The sequence below is a fragment of the Lagopus muta genome, chromosome W (genome assembly GCF_023343835.1).
Source record: "Lagopus muta isolate bLagMut1 chromosome W, bLagMut1 primary, whole genome shotgun sequence".
Classification (NCBI taxonomy): Eukaryota; Metazoa; Chordata; class Aves; order Galliformes; family Phasianidae; genus Lagopus; species Lagopus muta.
Window position 1 is genome coordinate 3,041,383 of NC_064471.1, and position 21,925 is coordinate 3,063,307.

A 21,925-nucleotide genomic window follows, 5' to 3' on the forward strand; every position below is an offset into this window, starting at 1 on the left:
GTTACCATTGTTGATCGATTTCTGAAAATGAATGAAATTCGAAGTCTGAGAAAAGACTTCTCACGTCAACCAAATGAGCCTATTGTCACCTGGTTACTTGGATGCTGGGACAATGGGGCCAACAGTGTGTGGCTAGATAGTAGAGAAGCTCGCCAACTGGGTGGCATTGCTAGGGACTCAGCCATTAACAGAGGCATTAGTACATGCCAGAACCAGGCCTTCACCCTCTGGAAGCGGATGTTGTTAGCTGTAAAAGAAAGATACCCCTTCAAAGACGATCTGATGCCTGAGAAAAAAGAAATGGGCTGATATGGAAGAAGGCATCCATTATTTGAGAGAATATGCTGTGGTGGAAATGCTACATAGCCCCGATTTCATTCCTGATGATCCAGACCAAGAGCATGATCCTGAGAGTGTCAGGTGTACACCAAACATGTGGTGTACATTCACAAAGACTGCACCAGAAAGGTACGCCAGTACATTTGCAGCTATGTATGGCAGAGGGGAAAGAAGACCCCTTATACATGAATTGGTTAATAAACTTCAAGACTTTGAGTTACATTTAAGCCGTCTACGAGCTTGTGTTCCAGCCATTGCAAAGGTACCTGAAACGCTGGACAGAATGGAGAACAAACAAGAAGATATCATACACAAACCATCCATTGTGCCTGATGCTGATGGATCCATGGTGGTGACAGATACATCCAATGAGGAACAGAATTCCCAAAACAACCTACTGGAGGGGCTGATCAACTCGGTTTCCTCCCAGCCGGTGTCATCCTATGTCTCAGCTATCAAAAGAAGACATCCTCCTGCTTGAACAAGTGACAACAGTAACACCACGTCACATTTTGCCTTGTGGCATTATCTACGTGACCATGGAGAAGATATGAATAAGTGGCATAAGCAACCTACTCCTGCACTTCAAGCACGGGTAAAAGAATTACAAGGCAAAACAACCACCAAGGTGAACTTCTCCAAAAAGGTGATTGCTCCAGTTGCTGCAGACAACGGAGGTAACAAATAGAGGGGCCCTGCCCTCAGCCAGGGGGGGGAAAGGGATAATAGAGTATATTGGACTGTGTGGATTAGATGGCCTGGCACATGAGAACCACAGAAATATAAGGTCCTGGTGGATACTGGTGCACAGTGCACCCTAATGCCCTCCAGTCACCAAGGGACAAATTCAGTTTATATTCATGGGGTGACTGGGGGTTCCCAAGAGCTGACTATGTTGCAGGCTGAAATCAGCCTCACTGGTAAAGACTGGCAAAGGCACCCTATTGTGACTGGCCCAGGGGCTCCATGTATACTTGGTATTGATTATCTCAGAAGGGGATATTTTAAGGATCCCAAAGGGTATCGATGAGCTTTTGGAATAGATGCTGTAGACACAGAAGGTGTTAAGAAGTTATCTGTTTTGCCCGGCCTATCAGAAGATCTGTCTGTTATGGGGTTTCTACGAGTCAAAGAACAACAGGTACCGATTGCTACAAAAACGGTGCACAGACAGCAGTACTGCACCAACAGGGATTCCTTGCTCCCCATCCATAAGTTAATTCATCAACTGGAGAATCAGGGAGTGATCAGCAAAACTCACTCACCTTTTAACAGTCCCATATGGCCAGTGAGTAAAGCCAGTGGAGAATGGAGGCTGACGGTGGACTACCGTGGCCTGAATAAAGTCACGCCCTCATTGAGTGCTGCTGTGCCAGATATGTTAGAACTTCATAACGAACTGGAGTCAAAAGCAGCTAAGTGGTATGCCACCATTGACATTGCTAATGCCTTTTTCTCCATTCCTTTGGCCAAAGAATCTAGGCCACAGTTTGCTTTCACCTGGAGGGGCATTCAGTATACCTGGAATCGTTTGCCCCAGGGGTGGAAACATAGCCCAACCATTTGCCATGGGCAGATCCAAGCCGCACTGGAATAGGGCAATGCTCCTGAGCACTTAGAGTACATTGATGACATCATTGTGTGGGGCAACACAGCAAAGGAATTTTTTGAGAAAGGAGAGCGAATAATCCAGATCCTTCTCCGTGCTGATTTTGCTATTAAGGGAAGCAAAGTGAAAGGACCTGCCCAGGAAATCCAGTTCCTAGGCATAAAATGGGAAGATGGTCGTTGTCACATCGCAACAGATGTGATCGACAAAATCACTGCCATGTCTCCGCCCACTAATAAGGAAGAGACACAATCGTTTCTGGGCGTAGTGGGCTTTTGGAGAATGCATGTTCCAAACTACAGCCTCACTGTAATCCCCCTTTATCATGTGACACGAATGAAGAATGAGTTTACATGGGGTCCTGAGCAGCAGCAGGCTCTCGAGCAGATTAAGCAAGAGATAGCCCGTGCCGGGACCCTGGGGCCAGCACGGATGGGACAGGATGTGAAGAACATCTTCTACACTGCTGCTGGAGCAAAAGGTCTCGAGACCCAGTATGGTGTTTCGGGCGGTAGCATGGGGTACTGCATATGTTTCGAGGCACCCAGTGGTTGCCTCCACCATAGTAAGCACATAATGCTTACCATTGCGAGATCGTGGCAAGGCGATATAATTAACCTGCCATGCCTCCCCATATTTATAATTTTGCCATCACCCTTCCACCCAGAGAGGTTTCATCCTCTTAGCTTGTTTGATGATGGCACATGTGTCACAGTCATGGATAACCTGTGCAATGGCATCCATAGTTAAGTCCACCCCGCGGTCTCTAGCCCATTTGTATGTTGCATCTCTCCCTTGACCTGAGGTCTCATGGGCCCATCGAGCTAGAAATAATTCACCCTTGTTCTGCCAGTCCAGGTCTATTTGAGCCACCTCAATTCTGGCTGCTCGGTCTACCTGATGGTTGTTTAGCTGTTCTTCAGTAGCCCGACTCTTGGGCACATGAGCATCTACATGGCGCACCTTCACAACCATATTCGTTATTCGGGCAGCAATGTCTTTCCACAGTTCAGCAGCCCAAATAGGTTTACCCCTTCTTTGACAGTTATTTTGCTCCCACTGCTGTAACCACCCCCATAAGGCATTTGCTACCATCCATGAGTCAGTGTAAAGATAGAGCATTGGCCACCTCTCCCGTTCAGCGACATCTAAGGCCAGTTGGACAGCCTTTACCTCTGTAAATTGGCTTGATTCGCCTTTCCCTTCAGTGGCCTCTGCAACTTGTCGTGTGGGGCTCCACACAGCAGATTTCCATCTGCGATGCTTTCCCACAATACGACACGATCCATCTGAGAACAAGGCATATTTCTTTTCGTTCTCTGATAGTTCATTGTATGGTGGGGCCTCTTTAGCACGAGCTACCTCTTCTTCTGGTGGTGTTCCAAACTTTTTACCTTCAGCCCAGTCCATGATGACCTCTAGGATTCCTGGACAGCTGAGGTTCCCCACCCGTGCTCGTTGTGTAATCAGTGCAATCCACTTACTCTAAGTGGCATCAGTAGCATGATGGGTGGAGGGAACCTTTCCTTTAAACATCCAGTTCAGCACTGGCAGTCGAGGTGCCAGAAGAAGCTGCGTTTCAGTACCGACTACTTCGGAAGCAGCCCGAACCCCCTGATATGCGGCTAAGATCGCCTTCTCAGTTGTAGTGTAGCCCTCTTCCGACCCCCTGCAGGCTCGACTCCAGAATCCCAGGGGTCGGCCTCGGGTCTCTCCTGAGGCCCTTTGCCACAAACTCCAAGTGGGACCGTTCTCTCCAGGAGCAGTATAGAGGATGTTCTTTATACCCTGTCCCGCCCGTACTGGCCCTAGGGCCACGGCACGGGCTATCTCCTGTTTAATCTGCTCAAAAGCCTGCTGCTGCTCAGGGCCCCATGTAAACTCATTTCTCATTCGCGTCACATGATAAAGGGGGCTTACAAGGAGGCTGTAGTTTGGAACATGCATTCTCCAAAAGCCCACTGCACCCAGAAAAGATTGTGTCTCTCTTTTGCTAGTGGGTGGAGACATGGCAGTGATTTTGTCGATCACAACTGTCAGGATGTGACGACAGCCATCTTGCCACTTTATGCCTAGGAACTGAATCTCCTGGGCAGGTCCTTTCACTTTGCTTAGCTTAATAGCAAAACCAGCACTCAGAAGAATTTGGATCATTCGCTCTCCTTTTGCGAAGACTTCTTCTGCTGTATCGCCCCACACAATGATGTCATCAATGTACTGCAGGTGCTCAGGAGCACTGCCCTGTTCCAATACAGTTTGGATCAACCCATGGCAAATGGTCGGGCTGTGTTTCCACCCCTGGGGCAAACGGTTCCAGGTATACTGAACGCCCGTCCATGTGAAAGCAAACTGTGGCTTACATTCTTTGGCCAAAGGAATGGAAAAGAAGGCATTAGCAATGTCAATGGTGGCATACCATTTGGCCGCTTTTGACTCCAGTTCATACTGGAGTTCTAACATGTCCGGCACAGCAGCACTCAGTGGGAGTGTGACTTCATTCAGGCCACGGTAGTCCACCGTCAGCCTCCATTCTCCACTGGCTTTACGCACTGGCCATATGGGGCTGTTAAAAGGCAAGTGAGTTTTGCTGATCACTCCCTGGCTCTCTAGTTGATGAATTAACTTATGAATGGGGAGCAAAGAATCCCTGTTGGTGCGGTACTGCCACCTGTGCACCGTTTTTGTTGCAATCGGTACCTGTTGCTCTTTTACTCGCAGCAGCCCCACAACAGATGGATCTTCTGACAGGCCAGGCAAAACAGACAGCTGCTTAATGTAGTCTGCGCCCACAGCAGCTATTCCAAAGGCCCATCGATACCCCTTAGGATCCTTGAAATGCCCCCTTCTGAGATAATCAATACCTAGAATACATGGAGCCCCTGGGCCCGTCACAATAGGATGTTTTTGCCAGTCCTTACCAGTGAGGCTTATCTCAGCCTCCAACACAGTCAATTCTTGAGAGCCCCCGGTCACTCCAGAAATATGGATTGATTCTGTCCCTTCATGACTCGAGGGCATCAGAGTGCACTGTGCACCAGTGCCTTATATTTCAGCGGTTCTGATGTGCCAGGCCATCGAATCCACACAGTCCAGGAGGGCTCGCATCATCTCCTTCATTAGACTCTTTTGATTATCCTGATCTTCATCAAGCATCTCGGATACTGCTACAGGTTTGCCACTGTTAATCAGTTGAGACATTTGCTGCCGCGTTTCATTCAGTTGGTCCGTCACTTTTGAGATAGCGGCTACAGCAGCATGAATGGGGGAGAGCAACTGTTGATAGTTTTGGAGCGTATTAATTAATTCGTAAATTAAGGGTGTTCTCTGTTGTTCGTTGTATCTGTCACACGCTGACATTAGTGTCCTCACTTTTTCAGGGTCGCAGTCTAGGCGTGTATGGTTAGGAACAAAGTTAGGGTCATACAACATTTCCACCACGCCTATTTCCCTCAAATACTGGATACTCTTTTCAACTGTATCCCATTTTTTCATCGCAATCTTCAAACCGTTTTTGAAGGGATACTTTTCCTTCACGGCTATTAACACTCGTTCCCAGACGGAGGTAGCCTCATCCGAACATTGACTATTTCCTCTATCAATAGCTGGATCTCTGGCAAGGGCACCTAGTTGGCGAGCTTCATTACCATCCAGAGATAAGCTATGGGCCCCACTGGCCTAACAGTGAACCAACCAGGAAACAAGACTTTCATTTGGGCGCCGTGTAAAATCCTATCTTGAATCTTGGATTTCAGTCATCTTTAGAGGCCGGCGAGTAGTAATAGAGATTTCCTCTTCATCACTCTCTTCTGCACGTCTTTAGTTTTCTATTTTGCCTTTCGCGATGGTGGTGGTTCTGAGGAGGGCCCCTCGCCTGGACTTTCCTCCACCTCCTCCTCCTCTTCTTCTCTTTTTTGTTCAAGACGCGAAGACACACGTTTCCATTTCTTGCCCTCCACAGGAGCAACTGGTATTGTTAATGGTGTCTCCTGTGATTGATTAGATTTGACTTGGGGATTTTCCCCTTTGGCTTAAACCTCAGCTCGGAAACTGTCTCTCTCCAGAATGGTATTATATAGGGCACGGTAAGCACAAGCCAAACCCCAAATAAGTTGTACCTCCCTAGATTTATGTAAGCCGCATAGTCCCTGACTCAAATACTGGCTTAGTTTCTCAGGATCCCACAGGTGTTCAAGAGTAAAATCCCATGACACTGCGGGTCCCCATGCTTCTATGACCTTTCCTAAACCTCTCCATATTCCCTGCCAGTCATCATTCTCTGGTTTTGGAAGGGACTCCTTCCTCTTATTATTCATAATTATGAATACAATCAAAGAACTTAATAACACGCACACCAATATGAGTATTAATTCAAGATTCGAAAAACGTTTGGCAAACCGAGAAGAAAACCCGGAGACTGGTCTGAACATTGTGTTGTTTGTAAAATTAGCTATTCCATTTGGGATGTAGCTGTTTGTGAAAGTAGCCATTCCTTCTGGGATGTAAATGTCAAAATTCAAATCATACCACATTGTAAGTAGGTAAAACATAAGTGTCTCCATCAGAGCCCTTAGGTAGCTATATACGGATGCAATTCCAAAACACACAAGTGTGAGATGGATTATTGGCCAGCAGGTTGTAACACCATTGCTTTAAATCCTTTACACAGCGCCCCCACGATAACGAGTGGGTTCATCAGTGGTGCCTGCTAAAAAGGGGTTAATGAATTGAAACTAACAAGAGGAGGAAAAAAAAAAAAAGAAAAAAAGGCACTACCCAGACTAAGTAGTGCTCAAAGTTTACAAATATCCCAGAACACTGGCAGTACGCCTAATCTTTCAAGGTCAGGTTTTCCAGCACAGAAACCTGGACTACTGATAATGCTCCCTAACGAAGCTCTCTAAGAGCAGAGAGAAAAAAAGATTCATTCTAAAAGCTAAAAAACAGTTCTCGCCCCACGTTGGGCACCAGAAATCTGTCACGGAGTTGATCAGATCAATCTATGTCCGTGACAGGGGCAACAGGCCTCTGCCCTCCCCCCCACCCCAGTCCCACAAAAAATGGGAAGGAAGGAAGGGAGGAAAAAAGCAGCGGCAACAATCTATGGAGGAAAACTTATTTTACTATAATATTGGAATACAAGATAACACAATATGTACAATTTAATTGAAATTGAGATTAATAAATCAGACAAGATGAGAGAGAGAGTTCCCGGGACCAAGTCAAACCTGAAAAGCTTGGAATGGCCAAGAAAGCACCCTCCAGCACCCACTACCAGGCAGCAAGAGAGCGCCCCCCCCCACCCGGAACGGCCAGATCCCGTGACTGCTGTAACGTACAGGGATAGGTACTTGGAATTGGGGCAGTGACACTTCAATGCTCCGTACACTGCATGATGTTTTGACGTGGAACACTGAAACACAAAAAAAAAAAAAAAAAGAAAAAAAAAATAGAACCATGACAGAAAAGCCTGTAGCCTTCAGAGTATTCCAATCATGGGATTCATCCCACCACTTTTCCACAATAGCAACAAGATCATATTTTTCCCAAGCACATCACAGTTCCTAACTCCCCCTGCTCGTTTCCCATGCTGCATGCATTAACATGAAGGGACTTTCTAACACGCTATCTTTCTAGAGGGGCCCTCCCTCCAACCTCCAAAAGAATTCTGAAGTTTCCTCCCATCATTTCCTAAAAGGACACGAGAAGGTTTCAGACAGGAGGTCAGCAATATTACTTACTCTGAGAAGTTCCCAGAAGACCCTATGGGACAGTTCAGAGACTTATCCCTGCCAACTCCTACAACAGCAACATCCCCAAGCTCTTCTCTGTCCCACTAACCTCCAACCACTTCACCCATCAAATCTAGTTGACATTTCTTAACTACTCACTCCATCTTAGCAAGCGTCATTTTATTCCCATCTGCCTTCATACCTAGTTTCAAGCTACCTCAACAAGCCCTGCCAGCTCCTGGACTAGGATTCGCTTTCCCCTCAGAGACAGGTGAGACCTATCTGCAGTCATCAGGCCAGACCCTGAGTAAACTACCCCATGGTCAAAGAACTCAAAGTTCCTGTGGCAGCACCAACCTTTCAGCCGCTTATTCAAAGCTTGCATTTTCCTAGACCACTGCGTATTCCTCACCACCCCAAAAAGAAAAAAACACCCCTTGCACACCTTCTCCTTCAACCATTTGCTCTAAGCCCCTGACATAGGTTTTCGATAGCTCACAGGCTTCCCTGAGCCATTTCATCACTCCCTACCCGAACTATCAATAGCAAGTAGTACACAGGGAAACGAACCAGACCAGAGAGTTTTTCCGTGATGTTCTTGATGCAGGCCCCAAGGAGGCAACACACCTCCCCTATAGGCAGGGTCTGCAAAAGGAACCTACGATTTCCCTAAAAAAGGAATCACCCACAACAATTACTCTTCCACTTTTCCTGACAGAAACAGTCTCAAGACATGGAGATAACCGCCTCACCCTAGGCTTCCTCCTAAGCAGATCTTCCCTTGCTCCCCTACTCACCTCCCCTTCTGTTTTCACTATCTAAATCAGTTACTTAGTGGGACTAGGAGAAGCAGAGAAGACAAACAAGGTGCATCAAGCTGGGACTGTCTTTCAACCCGCTTCATCTGTCAGGACTGTCCAACTATGACAGAGCAAAAGGTCAACCACTTGTCTGGGATAACTCCCTAGCACGCTTCCCTCCTGCACGCCAACAAATCACTCTACCAATCTCTGGCTCACGCTCCCTAATAACCCTTAATCTTTTCTCCTCTGCAACAATTAGACACACCAACACAACAGAAAAAAACATTAAAACAAAAGCACAACGATAAAAAGACTACCACAATAGGGGGAGAGAAAAGGGGGAAAAAAAATAAAAATAAAAATAAAAAAAATTTAAAAAAAAAAAAACAAACACACAACTCACCCACAACAGCAAATGCAAGATTCACAGAAGAAAGCTCCACAAAAAAAAAAAAAAAAAAAACAATCAGAAGTGGCAATCAGCCCTCAAATGAGGTCTAAGAGAGGTGGAGCCAGGCTCCACCCCTTCTGGTCACAGAGCCGAATTTCATTCACCTGTGCTCCCAGGGCTGAGTCCTTTCTCCAGGTGTTCAATCAGTGGTTCAGGCTGTGACTTAGCAGTTCCCAGACACTCCACTCCTTCATAGCCTGAAACTACAGTGTCAGGAGGCCATGTGCCGATTACTGGAGGGACTACTGAGCCTCCCACCTCCAATAACCTCCCCCAAGGTACAAGTAGTCCACACCACTTTGGTTTCATTGACAATTTGGAGTCTTACTGTCACGGAGTTGACCAGATCAATCTATGTCCGTGACAGGGGCGACAGGCCTCTGCCCTCCCCCCCCACCCCAGTCCCCCAAAAATGGGAAGGAAGGAAGGGAGGAAAAGAGCAGCGGCAACAATCTATGGAGGAAAACTTATTTTACTATAATATTGGAATACAAGATAACACAATATGTACAATTTAATTGAAATTGAGATTAATAAATCAGACAAGATGAGAGAGAGAGTTCCCGGGACCGATTCAAACCTGAAAAGCTTGGAACGGCTAGGAAAGCACCCTCCAGCACCCACTGCAAGGCAGCAAGAGAGCGCCTCCCCCACCCGGAAGGGTCAGATCCCGTGACTGCTGTAATGTACAGGGATAGGTACTTGGAATTGGGGCAGTGACACTTTAATGCCCCGTACACTACATGATGTTTTGATGTGGAATACTGAAACCATAAAAAAAAAAACAAAACAAAAACATAGAACCATGACATTCCACCCCTTATTCTACATCGTTACATCATGCTTAAAATATATACACATATATATACAAACAAACAAAAAATGATTAAAATGCATTACACACACATGGGTATACATATATACATAGAATTACTGACTGCGCTCCCCCGGCATCAAGTTTCCTTGTGGTACACATTGGACATCCCCATTCTTCTGCATTACCCACCAAGTGGATCCTGGTCCCTGAGCAAAAACGGTACCACAGAGAGGTTTGCCCTTTCCAGAAGCTGGTAGAACCCAAACTGCCTTTCCTAACATGTTCTTTACATGTACAACAGGGACTTTATCTCCCTCTATGGTATGTAGGGAACTGGATTGGTTAGGACCATCACGATTGACAGATCCTCTGGTATTGACTAACCAGGTGGCTTCTGCCAAATGCTTCTCCCAGTGCTTAAATATTCCGCCACCCAGTGCTTTTAGCATCGGTGTTAACAATCCATTGTATCGTTCAATTTTACCAGAGGCTGGTGCATGGTAGGGAATATGGTAAATCCACTCAATGCCATGATCTTTGGCCCAAGTATTTACAAGAGAATTTTTGAAATGAGTCCCATTATCTGACTCAATCCTTTCCGGGGTGCCATGTCGCCACAGGACTTGTTTCTCGAGACCCAGTATGGTGTTTCGGGCGGTAGCATGGGGTACTGCATATGTTTCGAGCCACCCAGTGGTTGCCTCCACCATAGTAAGCACATAATGCTTACCATTGCGAGATCGTGGCAAGGTGATATAATCAACCAGCCATGCCTCCCCATATTTATACTTTTGCCATCGCCCTTCCTCCCACAGAGGTTTCATCCTCTTGGCTTGTTTGATGATGGCACATGTTTCACAGTTATGAATAACCTGTGCAATGGCATCCATAGTTAAGTCCACCCCGCGGTCTCTAGCCCATTTGTATGTTGCATCTCTCCCTTGATGACCTGAGGTCTCATGGGCCCATCGAGCTAGAAATAATTCACCCTTGTTCTGCCAGTCCAGGTCTATTTGAGCCACCTCAATTCTGGCAGCTCGGTCTACCTGATGGTTGTTTTGCTGTTCTTCAGTAGCCCGACTCTTGGGCACATGAGCATCTACATGGCGCATCTTCACAACCATATTCGTTATTCGGGCAGCAATGTCTTTCCACAGTTCAGCAGCCCAAATAGGTTTACCCCTTCTTTGACAGTTATTTTACTCCCACTGCTGTAACCATCCCCATAAGGCATTTGCCACCATCCATGAGTCAGTGTAAAGATAGAGCATTGGCCACCTCTCCCGCTCAGCGACATCTAAGGCCAGTTGGACAGCCTTTACCTCTGCAAATTGGCTTGATTCGCCTTTCCCTTCAGTGGCCTCTGCAACTTGTCGTGTGGGGCTCCACACAGCAGATTTCCATCTGCGATGCTTTCCCACAATACGACACGATCCATCTGAGAACAAGGCATATTTCTTTTCGTTCTCTGATAGTTCATTGTATGGTGGGGCCTCTTTAGCACGAGCTACCTCTTCTTCTGGTGGTGTTCCAAACTTTTTACCTTCAGCCCAGTCCATGATGACCTCTAGGATTCCTGGACAGCTGAGGTTCCCCACCCGTGCTCGTTGTGTAATCAACGCAATCCACTTACTCTAAGTGGCATCAGTAGCATGATGGGTGGAGGGAACCTTTCCTTTAAACATCCAGTTCAGCACTGGCAGTCGAGGTGCCAGAAGAAGCTGCGTTTCAGTACCGACTACTTCGGAAGCAGCCCGAACCCCCTCATAAGCGGCTAAGATCGCCTTCTCAGTTGTAGTGTAGCCCTCTTCCGACCCCCTGCAGGCTCGACTCCAGAATCCCAGGGGTCGGCCTCGGGTCTCTCCTGAGGCCCTTTGCCACAAACTCCAAGTGGGACCGTTCTCTCCAGCAGCAGTATAGAGGATGTTCTTTATACCCTGTCCCGCCCGTACTGGCCCTAGGGCCACGGCACGGGCTATCTCCTGTTTAATCTGCTCAAAAGCCTGCTGCTGCTCAGGGCCCCATGTAAACTCATTTCTCATTCGCGTCACATGATAAAGGGGGCTTACAAGGAGGCTGTAGTTTGGAACATGCATTCTCCAAAAGCCCACTGCACCCAGAAAAGATTGTGTCTCTCTTTTGCTAGTGGGTGGAGACATGGCAGTGATTTTGTCGATCACAACTGTCAGGATGTGACGACGGCCATCTTGCCACTTTATGCCTAGGAACTGAATCTCCTGGGCAGGTCCTTTCACTTTGCTTAGCTTAATAGCAAAACCAGCACTCAGAAGAATTTGGATCATTCGCTCTCCTTTTGCGAAGACTTCTTCTGCTGTATCGCCCCACACAATGATGTCATCAATGTACTGCAGGTGCTCAGGAGCACTGCCCTGTTCCAATACAGTTTGGATCAACCCATGGCAAATGGTCGGGCTGTGTTTCCACCCCTGGGGCAAACGGTTCCAGGTATACTGAACGCCCGTCCATGTGAAAGCAAACTGTGGCTTACATTCTTTGGCCAAAGGAATGGAAAAGAAGGCATTAGCAATGTCAATGGTGGCATACCATTTGGCCGCTTTTGACTCCAGTTCATACTGGAGTTCTAACATGTCCGGCACAGCAGCACTCAGTGGGAGTGTGACTTCATTCAGGCCACGGTAGTCCACCGTCAGCCTCCATTCTCCACTGGCTTTACGCACTGGCCATATGGGGCTGTTAAAAGGCAAGTGAGTTTTGCTGATCACTCCCTGGCTCTCTAGTTGATGAATTAACTTATGAATGGGGAGCAAAGAATCCCTGTTGGTGCGGTACTGCCACCTGTGCACCGTTTTTGTTGCAATCGGTACCTGTTGCTCTTTTACTCGCAGCAGCCCCACAACAGATGGATCTTCTGACAGGCCAGGCAAAACAGACAGCTGCTTAATGTAGTCTGCGCCCACAGCAGCTATTCCAAAGGCCCATCGATACCCCTTAGGATCCTTGAAATGCCCCCTTCTGAGATAATCAATACCTAGAATACATGGAGCCCCTGGGCCCGTCACAATAGGATGTTTTTGCCAGTCCTTACCAGTGAGGCTTATCTCAGCCTCCAACACAGTCAATTCTTGAGAGCCCCCGGTCACTCCAGAAATATGGATTGATTCTGTCCCTTCATGACTCGAGGGCATCAGAGTGCACTGTGCACCAGTGCCTTATATTTCAGCGGTTCTGATGTGCCAGGCCATCGAATCCACACAGTCCAGGAGGGCTCGCATCATCTCCTTCATTAGACTCTTTTGATTATCCTGATCTTCATCAAGCATCTCGGATACTGCTACAGGTTTGCCACTGTTAATCAGTTGAGACATTTGCTGCCGCGTTTCATTCAGTTGGTCCGTCACTTTTGAGATAGCGGCTACAGCAGCATGAATGGGGGAGAGCAACTGTTGATAGTTTTGGAGCGTATTAATTAATTCGTAAATTAAGGGTGTTCTCTGTTGTTCGTTGTATCTGTCACACGCTGACATTAGTGTCCTCACTTTTTCAGGGTCGCAGTCTAGGCGTGTATGGTTAGGAACAAAGTTAGGGTCATACAACATTTCCACCACGCCTATTTCCCTCAAATACTGGATACTCTTTTCAACTGTATCCCATTTTTTCATCGCAATCTTCAAACCGTTTTTGAAGGGATACTTTTCCTTCACGGCTATTAACACTCGTTCCCAGACGGAGGTAGCCTCATCCGAACATTGACTATTTCCTCTATCAATAGCTGGATCTCTGGCAAGGGCACCTAGTTGGCGAGCTTCATTACCATCCAGAGATAAGCTATGGGCCCCACTGGCCTAACAGTGAACCAACCAGGAAACAAGACTTTCATTTGGGCGCCGTGTAAAATCCTATCTTGAATCTTGGATTTCAGTCATCTTTAGAGGCCGGCGAGTAGTAATAGAGATTTCCTCTTCATCACTCTCTTCTGCACGTCTTTAGTTTTCTATTTTGCCTTTCGCGATGGTGGTGGTTCTGAGGAGGGCCCCTCGCCTGGACTTTCCTCCACCTCCTCCTCCTCTTCTTCTCTTTTTTGTTCAAGACGCGAAGACACACGTTTCCATTTCTTGCCCTCCACAGGAGCAACTGGTATTGTTAATGGTGTCTCCTGTGATTGATTAGATTTGACTTGGGGATTTTCCCCTTTGGCTTAAACCTCAGCTCGGAAACTGTCTCTCTCCAGAATGGTATTATATAGGGCACGGTAAGCACAAGCCAAACCCCAAATAAGTTGTACCTCCCTAGATTTATGTAAGCCGCATAGTCCCTGACTCAAATACTGGCTTAGTTTCTCAGGATCCCACAGGTGTTCAAGAGTAAAATCCCATGACACTGCGGGTCCCCATGCTTCTATGACCTTTCCTAAACCTCTCCATATTCCCTGCCAGTCATCATTCTCTGGTTTTGGAAGGGACTCCTTCCTCTTATTATTCATAATTATGAATACAATCAAAGAACTTAATAACACGCACACCAATATGAGTATTAATTCAAGATTCGAAAAACGTTTGGCAAACCGAGAAGAAAACCCGGAGACTGGTCTGAACATTGTGTTGTTTGTAAAATTAGCTATTCCATTTGGGATGTAGCTGTTTGTGAAAGTAGCCATTCCTTCTGGGATGTAAATGTCAAAATTCAAATCATACCACATTGTAAGTAGGTAAAACATAAGTGTCTCCATCAGAGCCCTTAGGTAGCTATATACGGATGCAATTCCAAAACACACAAGTGTGAGATGGATTATTGGCCAGCAGGTTGTAACACCATTGCTTTAAATCCTTTACACAGCGCCCCCACGATAACGAGTGGGTTCATCAGTGGTGCCTGCTAAAAAGGGGTTAATGAATTGAAACTAACAAGAGGAGGAAAAAAAAAAAAAGAAAAAAAGGCACTACCCAGACTAAGTAGTGCTCAAAGTTTACAAATATCCCAGAACACTGGCAGTACGCCTAATCTTTCAAGGTCAGGTTTTCCAGCACAGAAACCTGGACTACTGATAATGCTCCCTAACGAAGCTCTCTAAGAGCAGAGAGAAAAAAAGATTCATTCTAAAAGCTAAAAAACAGTTCTCGCCCCACGTTGGGCACCAGAAATCTGTCACGGAGTTGATCAGATCAATCTATGTCCGTGACAGGGGCAACAGGCCTCTGCCCTCCCCCCCACCCCAGTCCCACAAAAAATGGGAAGGAAGGAAGGGAGGAAAAAAGCAGCGGCAACAATCTATGGAGGAAAACTTATTTTACTATAATATTGGAATACAAGATAACACAATATGTACAATTTAATTGAAATTGAGATTAATAAATCAGACAAGATGAGAGAGAGAGTTCCCGGGACCAAGTCAAACCTGAAAAGCTTGGAATGGCCAAGAAAGCACCCTCCAGCACCCACTACCAGGCAGCAAGAGAGCGCCCCCCCCCACCCGGAACGGCCAGATCCCGTGACTGCTGTAACGTACAGGGATAGGTACTTGGAATTGGGGCAGTGACACTTCAATGCTCCGTACACTGCATGATGTTTTGACGTGGAACACTGAAACACAAAAAAAAAAAAAAAAGAAAAAAAAAATAGAACCATGACAGAAAAGCCTGTAGCCTTCAGAGTATTCCAATCATGGGATTCATCCCACCACTTTTCCACAATAGCAACAAGATCATATTTTTCCCAAGCACATCACAGTTCCTAACTCCCCCTGCTCGTTTCCCATGCTGCATGCATTAACATGAAGGGACTTTCTAACACGCTATCTTTCTAGAGGGGCCCTCCCTCCAACCTCCAAAAGAATTCTGAAGTTTCCTCCCATCATTTCCTAAAAGGACACGAGAAGGTTTCAGACAGGAGGTCAGCAATATTACTTACTCTGAGAAGTTCCCAGAAGACCCTATGGGACAGTTCAGAGACTTATCCCTGCCAACTCCTACAACAGCAACATCCCCAAGCTCTTCTCTGTCCCACTAACCTCCAACCACTTCACCCATCAAATCTAGTTGACATTTCTTAACTACTCACTCCATCTTAGCAAGCGTCATTTTATTCCCATCTGCCTTCATACCTAGTTTCAAGCTACCTCAACAAGCCCTGCCAGCTCCTGGACTAGGATTCGCTTTCCCCTCAGAGACAGGTGAGACCTATCTGCAGTCATCAGGCCAGACCCTGAGTAAACTACCCCATGGTCAAAGAACTCAAAGTTCCTGTGGCAGCACCAACCTTTCAGCCGCTTATTCAAAGCTTGCATTTTCCTAGACCACTGCGTATTCCTCACCACCCCAAAAAGAAAAAAACACCCCTTGCACACCTTCTCCTTCAACCATTTGCTCTAAGCCCCTGACATAGGTTTTCGATAGCTCACAGGCTTCCCTGAGCCATTTCATCACTCCCTACCCGAACTATCAATAGCAAGTAGTACACAGGGAAACGAACCAGACCAGAGAGTTTTTCCGTGATGTTCTTGATGCAGGCCCCAAGGAGGCAACACACCTCCCCTATAGGCAGGGTCTGCAAAAGGAACCTACGATTTCCCTAAAAAAGGAATCACCCACAACAATTACTCTTCCACTTTTCCTGACAGAAACAGTCTCAAGACATGGAGATAACCGCCTCACCCTAGGCTTCCTCCTAAGCAGATCTTCCCTTGCTCCCCTACTCACCTCCCCTTCTGTTTTCACTATCTAAATCAGTTACTTAGTGGGACTAGGAGAAGCAGAGAAGACAAACAAGGTGCATCAAGCTGGGACTGTCTTTCAACCCGCTTCATCTGTCAGGACTGTCCAACTATGACAGAGCAAAAGGTCAACCACTTGTCTGGGATAACTCCCTAGCACGCTTCCCTCCTGCACGCCAACAAATCACTCTACCAATCTCTGGCTCACGCTCCCTAATAACCCTTAATCTTTTCTCCTCTGCAACAATTAGACACACCAACACAACAGAAAAAAACATTAAAACAAAAGCACAACGATAAAAAGACTACCACAATAGGGGGAGAGAAAAGGGGGAAAAAAAATAAAAATAAAAATAAAAAAAATTTAAAAAAAAAAACAAACACACAACTCACCCACAACAGCAAATGCAAGATTCACAGAAGAAAGCTCCACAAAAAAAAAAAAAAAAAACAATCAGAAGTGGCAATCAGCCCTCAAATGAGGTCTAAGAGAGGTGGAGCCAGGCTCCACCCCTTCTGGTCACAGAGCCGAATTTCATTCACCTGTGCTCCCAGGGCTGAGTCCTTTCTCCAGGTGTTCAATCAGTGGTTCAGGCTGTGACTTAGCAGTTCCCAGACACTCCACTCCTTCATAGCCTGAAACTACAGTGTCAGGAGGCCATGTGCCGATTACTGGAGGGACTACTGAGCCTCCCACCTCCAATAACCTCCCCCAAGGTACAAGTAGTCCACACCACTTTGGTTTCATTGACAATTTGGAGTCTTACTGTCACAGAGTTGACCAGATCAATCTATGTCCGTGACAGGGGCGACAGGCCTCTGCCCTCCCCCCCCACCCCAGTCCCCCAAAAATGGGAAGGAAGGAAGGGAGGAAAAGAGCAGCGGCAACAATCTATGGAGGAAAACTTATTTTACTATAATATTGGAATACAAGATAACACAATATGTACAATTTAATTGAAATTGAGATTAATAAATCAGACAAGATGAGAGAGAGAGTTCCCGGGACCGATTCAAACCTGAAAAGCTTGGAACGGCTAGGAAAGCACCCTCCAGCACCCACTGCAAGGCAGCAAGAGAGCGCCTCCCCCACCCGGAAGGGTCAGATCCCGTGACTGCTGTAATGTACAGGGATAGGTACTTGGAATTGGGGCAGTGACACTTTAATGCCCCGTACACTACATGATGTTTTGATGTGGAATACTGAAACCATAAAAAAAAAAACAAAACAAAAACATAGAACCATGACATTCCACCCCTTATTCTACATCGTTACATCATGCTTAAAATATATACACATATATATACAAACAAACAAAAAATGATTAAAATGCATTACACACACATGGGTATACATATATACATAGAATTACTGACTGCGCTCCCCCGGCATCAAGTTTCCTTGTGGTACACATTGGACATCCCCATTCTTCTGCATTACCCACCAAGTGGATCCTGGTCCCTGAGCAAAAACGGTACCACAGAGAGGTTTGCCCTTTCCAGAAGCTGGTAGAACCCAAACTGCCTTTCCTAACATGTTCTTTACATGTACAACAGGGACTTTATCTCCCTCTATGGTATGTAGGGAACTGGATTGGTTAGGACCATCACGATTGACAGATCCTCTGGTATTGACTAACCAGGTGGCTTCTGCCAAATGCTTCTCCCAGTGCTTAAATATTCCGCCACCCAGTGCTTTTAGCATCGGTGTTAACAATCCATTGTATCGTTCAATTTTACCAGAGGCTGGTGCATGGTAGGGAATATGGTAAATCCACTCAATGCCATGATCTTTGGCCCAAGTATTTACAAGAGAATTTTTGAAATGAGTCCCATTATCTGACTCAATCCTTTCCGGGGTGCCATGTCGCCACAGGACTTGTTTCTCGAGACCCAGTATGGTGTTTCGGGCGGTAGCATGGGGTACTGCATATGTTTCGAGCCACCCAGTGGTTGCCTCCACCATAGTAAGCACATAATGCTTACCATTGCGAGATCGTGGCAAGGTGATATAATCAACCAGCCATGCCTCCCCATATTTATACTTTTGCCATCGCCCTTCCTCCCACAGAGGTTTCATCCTCTTGGCTTGTTTGATGATGGCACATGTTTCACAGTTATGAATAACCTGTGCAATGGCATCCATAGTTAAGTCCACCCCTCGGTCTCTAGCCCATTTGTATGTTGCATCTCTCCCTTGATGACCTGAGGTCTCATGGGCCCATCGAGCTAGAAATAATTCACCCTTGTTCTGCCAGTCCAGGTCTATTTGAGCCACCTCAATTCTGGCAGCTCGGTCTACCTGATGGTTGTTTTGCTGTTCTTCAGTAGCCCGACTCTTGGGCACATGAGCATCTACATGGCGCATCTTCACAACCATATTCGTTATTTGGGCAGCAATGTCTTTCCACAGTTCAGCAGCCCAAATAGGTTTACCCCTTCTTTGCCAGTTATTTTACTCCCACTGCTGTAACCATCCCCATAAGGCATTTGCCACCATCCATGAGTCAGTATAAAGATAGAGCATTGGCCACCTCTCCCGCTCAGCAACATCTAAGGCCAGTTGGACAGCCTTTACCTCTGCAAATTGGCTTGATTCGCCTTTCCCTTCAGTGGCCTCTGCAACTTGTCGTGTGGGGCTCCACACAGCAGATTTCCATCTGCGATGCTTTCCCACAATACGACACGATCCATCTGTGAACAGGGCATATTTCTTTTCGTTCTCTGGTAGTTCATTGTATGGTGGGGCTTCTTTAGCACGTGATACTTCTTCTCCTGGTGGTGTTCCAAACTTTTTACCTTCAGGCCAGTCCATGATGACCTCTAGGATTCCTGGACGGCTGAGGTTCCCCATCCGTGCTCGTTGTGTTATCAGTGCAATCCACTTACTCCAGGTGGCATTAGTGGCATGATGGGTGGAGGGAACCTTTCCTTTAAACATCCAGTTCAGCACTGGCAGTCGAGGTGCCAGAAGAAGCTGTGTTTCAGTACCGACTACTTCAGAAGCAGCCCGAACCCCCTCATAAGCAGCTAAGATCTCCTTCTCAGTTGGAGTGTAGCCCTCTTCCGACCCCCTGTACGCCCGACTCCAGAATCCCAGAGGTCGGCCTCGGGTCTCTCCTGAGGCTCTTTGCCACAAACTCCAAGTGGGACCGGTCTCTCCAGCAGCGGTATAGAGGATGTTCTTTATTCCTTGTCCTGTCCGTACTGGCCCTAGGGCCACAGCACGGTCTATCTCCTGTTTAATCTGTTCAAAAGCCTGCTGCTGCTCAGGGCCCCATGTAAACTCATTTCTCATTCGCGTCACATGATAAAGGGGGCTTAAAATGAGGCTGTAGTTTGGAACATGCATTCTCCAAAAGCCCTCTGCACCCAGAAAAGATTGTGTCTCTCTTTTGCTAGTGGGTGGAGACATAGCAGTGATTTTGTCGATCACATCTGTCAGGATGTGACGACGGCCATCTTGCCACTTTATACCTAGGAACTGAATCTCCTGGGCAGGTCCTTTCACTTTGCTTCGCTTAATAGCAAAACCAGCACTCAGAAGAATTTGGATCATTCGCTCTCCTTTTGCGAAGACTTCTTCTGCTGTATCGCCCCACACAATGATGTCATCAATGTACTGCAGGTGCTCAGGAGCACTGCCCTGTTCCAATACAGTTTGGATCAACCCATGGCAAATGGTCGGGCTGTGTTTCCACCCCTGGGGCAAACGGTTCCAGGTATACTGAACGCCCCTCCATGTGAAAGCAAACTGTGGCTTACATTCTTTGGCCAAAGGAATGGAAAAGAAGGCATTAGCAATGTCAATGGTGGCATACCATTTGGCCGCTTTTGACTCCAGTTCATACTGGAGTTCTAACATGTCCGGCACAGCAGCACTCAGTGGGAGTGTGACTTCATTCAGGCCACGGTAGTCCACCGTCAGCCTCCATTCTCCACTGGCTTTACGCACTGGCCATATGGGGCTGTTAAAAGGCGAGTGAGTTTTGCTGATCACTCCCTGGCTCTCTAGTTGATGAATTAACTTATGAATGGGGAGCAAAGAATCCCTGTTGGTGCGGTACTGCCACCTGTGCACCGTTTTTGTTGCAATCGGTACCTGTTGCTCTTTTACTCGCAGCAGCCCCACAACAGATGGATCTTCTGACAGGCCAGGCAAAACAGACAGCTGCTTAATGTAGTCTGCGCCCACAGCAGCTATTCCAAAGGCCCATCGATACCCCTTAGGATCCTTGAAATGCCCCCTTCTGAGATAATCAATACCTAGAATACACGGAGCCCCTGGGCCCGTCACAATAGGATGTTTTTGCCAGTCCTTACCAGTGAGGCTTATCTCAGCCTCCAACACAGTCAATTCTTGAGAGCCCCCAGTCACTCCAGAAATATGGATTGATTCTGTCCCTTCATGACTCGAGGGCATCAGAGTGCACTGTGCACCAGTGCCTTATATTTCAGCGGTTCTGATGTGCCAGGCCATCGAATCCACACAGTCCAGGAGGGCTCGCATCATCTCCTTCATTAGACTCTTTTGATTATCCTGATCTTCATCAAGCATCTCGGATACTGCTACAGGTTTGCCACTGTTAATCAGTTGAGACATTTGCTGCCGCGTTTCATTCAGTTGGTCCGTCACTTTTGAGATAGCGGCTACAGCAGCATGAATGGGGGAGAGCAACTGTTGATAGTTTTGGAGCGTATTAATTAATTCGTAAATTAAGGGTGTTCTCTGTTGTTCGTTGTATCTGTCACACGCTGACATTAGTGTCCTCACTTTTTCAGGGTCGCAGTCTAGGCGTGTATGGTTAGGAACAAAGTTAGGGTCATACAACATTTCCACCACGCCTATTTCCCTCAAATACTGGATACTCTTTTCAACTGTATCCCATTTTTTCATCGCAATCTTCAAACCGTTTTTGAAGGGATACTTTTCCTTCACGGCTATTAACACTCGTTCCCAGACGGAGGTAGCCTCATCCGAACATTGACTATTTCCTCTATCAATAGCTGGATCTCTGGCAAGGGCACCTAGTTGGCGAGCTTCATTACCATCCAGAGATAAGCTATGGGCCCCACTGGCCTAACAGTGAACCAACCAGGAAACAAGACTTTCATTTGGGCGCCGTGTAAAATCCTATCTTGAATCTTGGATTTCAGTCACCTTTAGAGGCCGGCGAGTAGTAATAGAGATTTCCTCTTCATCACTCTCTTCTGCACGTCTTTAGTTTTCTATTTTGCCTTTCGCGATGGTGGTGGTTCTGAGGAGGGCCCCTCGCCTGGACTTTCCTCCACCTCCTCCTCCTCTTCTTCTCTTTTTTGTTCAAGACGCGAAGACACACGTTTCCATTTCTTGCCCTCCACAGGAGCAACTGGTATTGTTAATGGTGTCTCCTGTGATTGATTAGATTTGACTTGGGGATTTTCCCCTTTGGCTTAAACCTCAGCTCGGAAACTGTCTCTCTCCAGAATGGTATTATATAGGGCACGGT

The 21,925-nt window shown here is 46.8% G+C and overlaps 1 protein-coding gene across 1 annotated transcript in view; it reads left to right on the forward strand.

Moving 5' to 3' along the window:
- The first annotated feature begins 1,000 nt into the window (after window positions 1-1,000).
- The window catches only part of LOC125686405 (uncharacterized), a 354,680-nt gene continuing 333,755 nt past the window's right edge, over window positions 1,001-21,925 (forward strand). The window contains exon 1 of the mRNA XM_048930343.1: window positions 1,001-1,016. The gene's annotated coding sequence lies outside the window, so the exon portion shown is untranslated. The remainder of the gene's footprint in view (window positions 1,017-21,925) is intronic.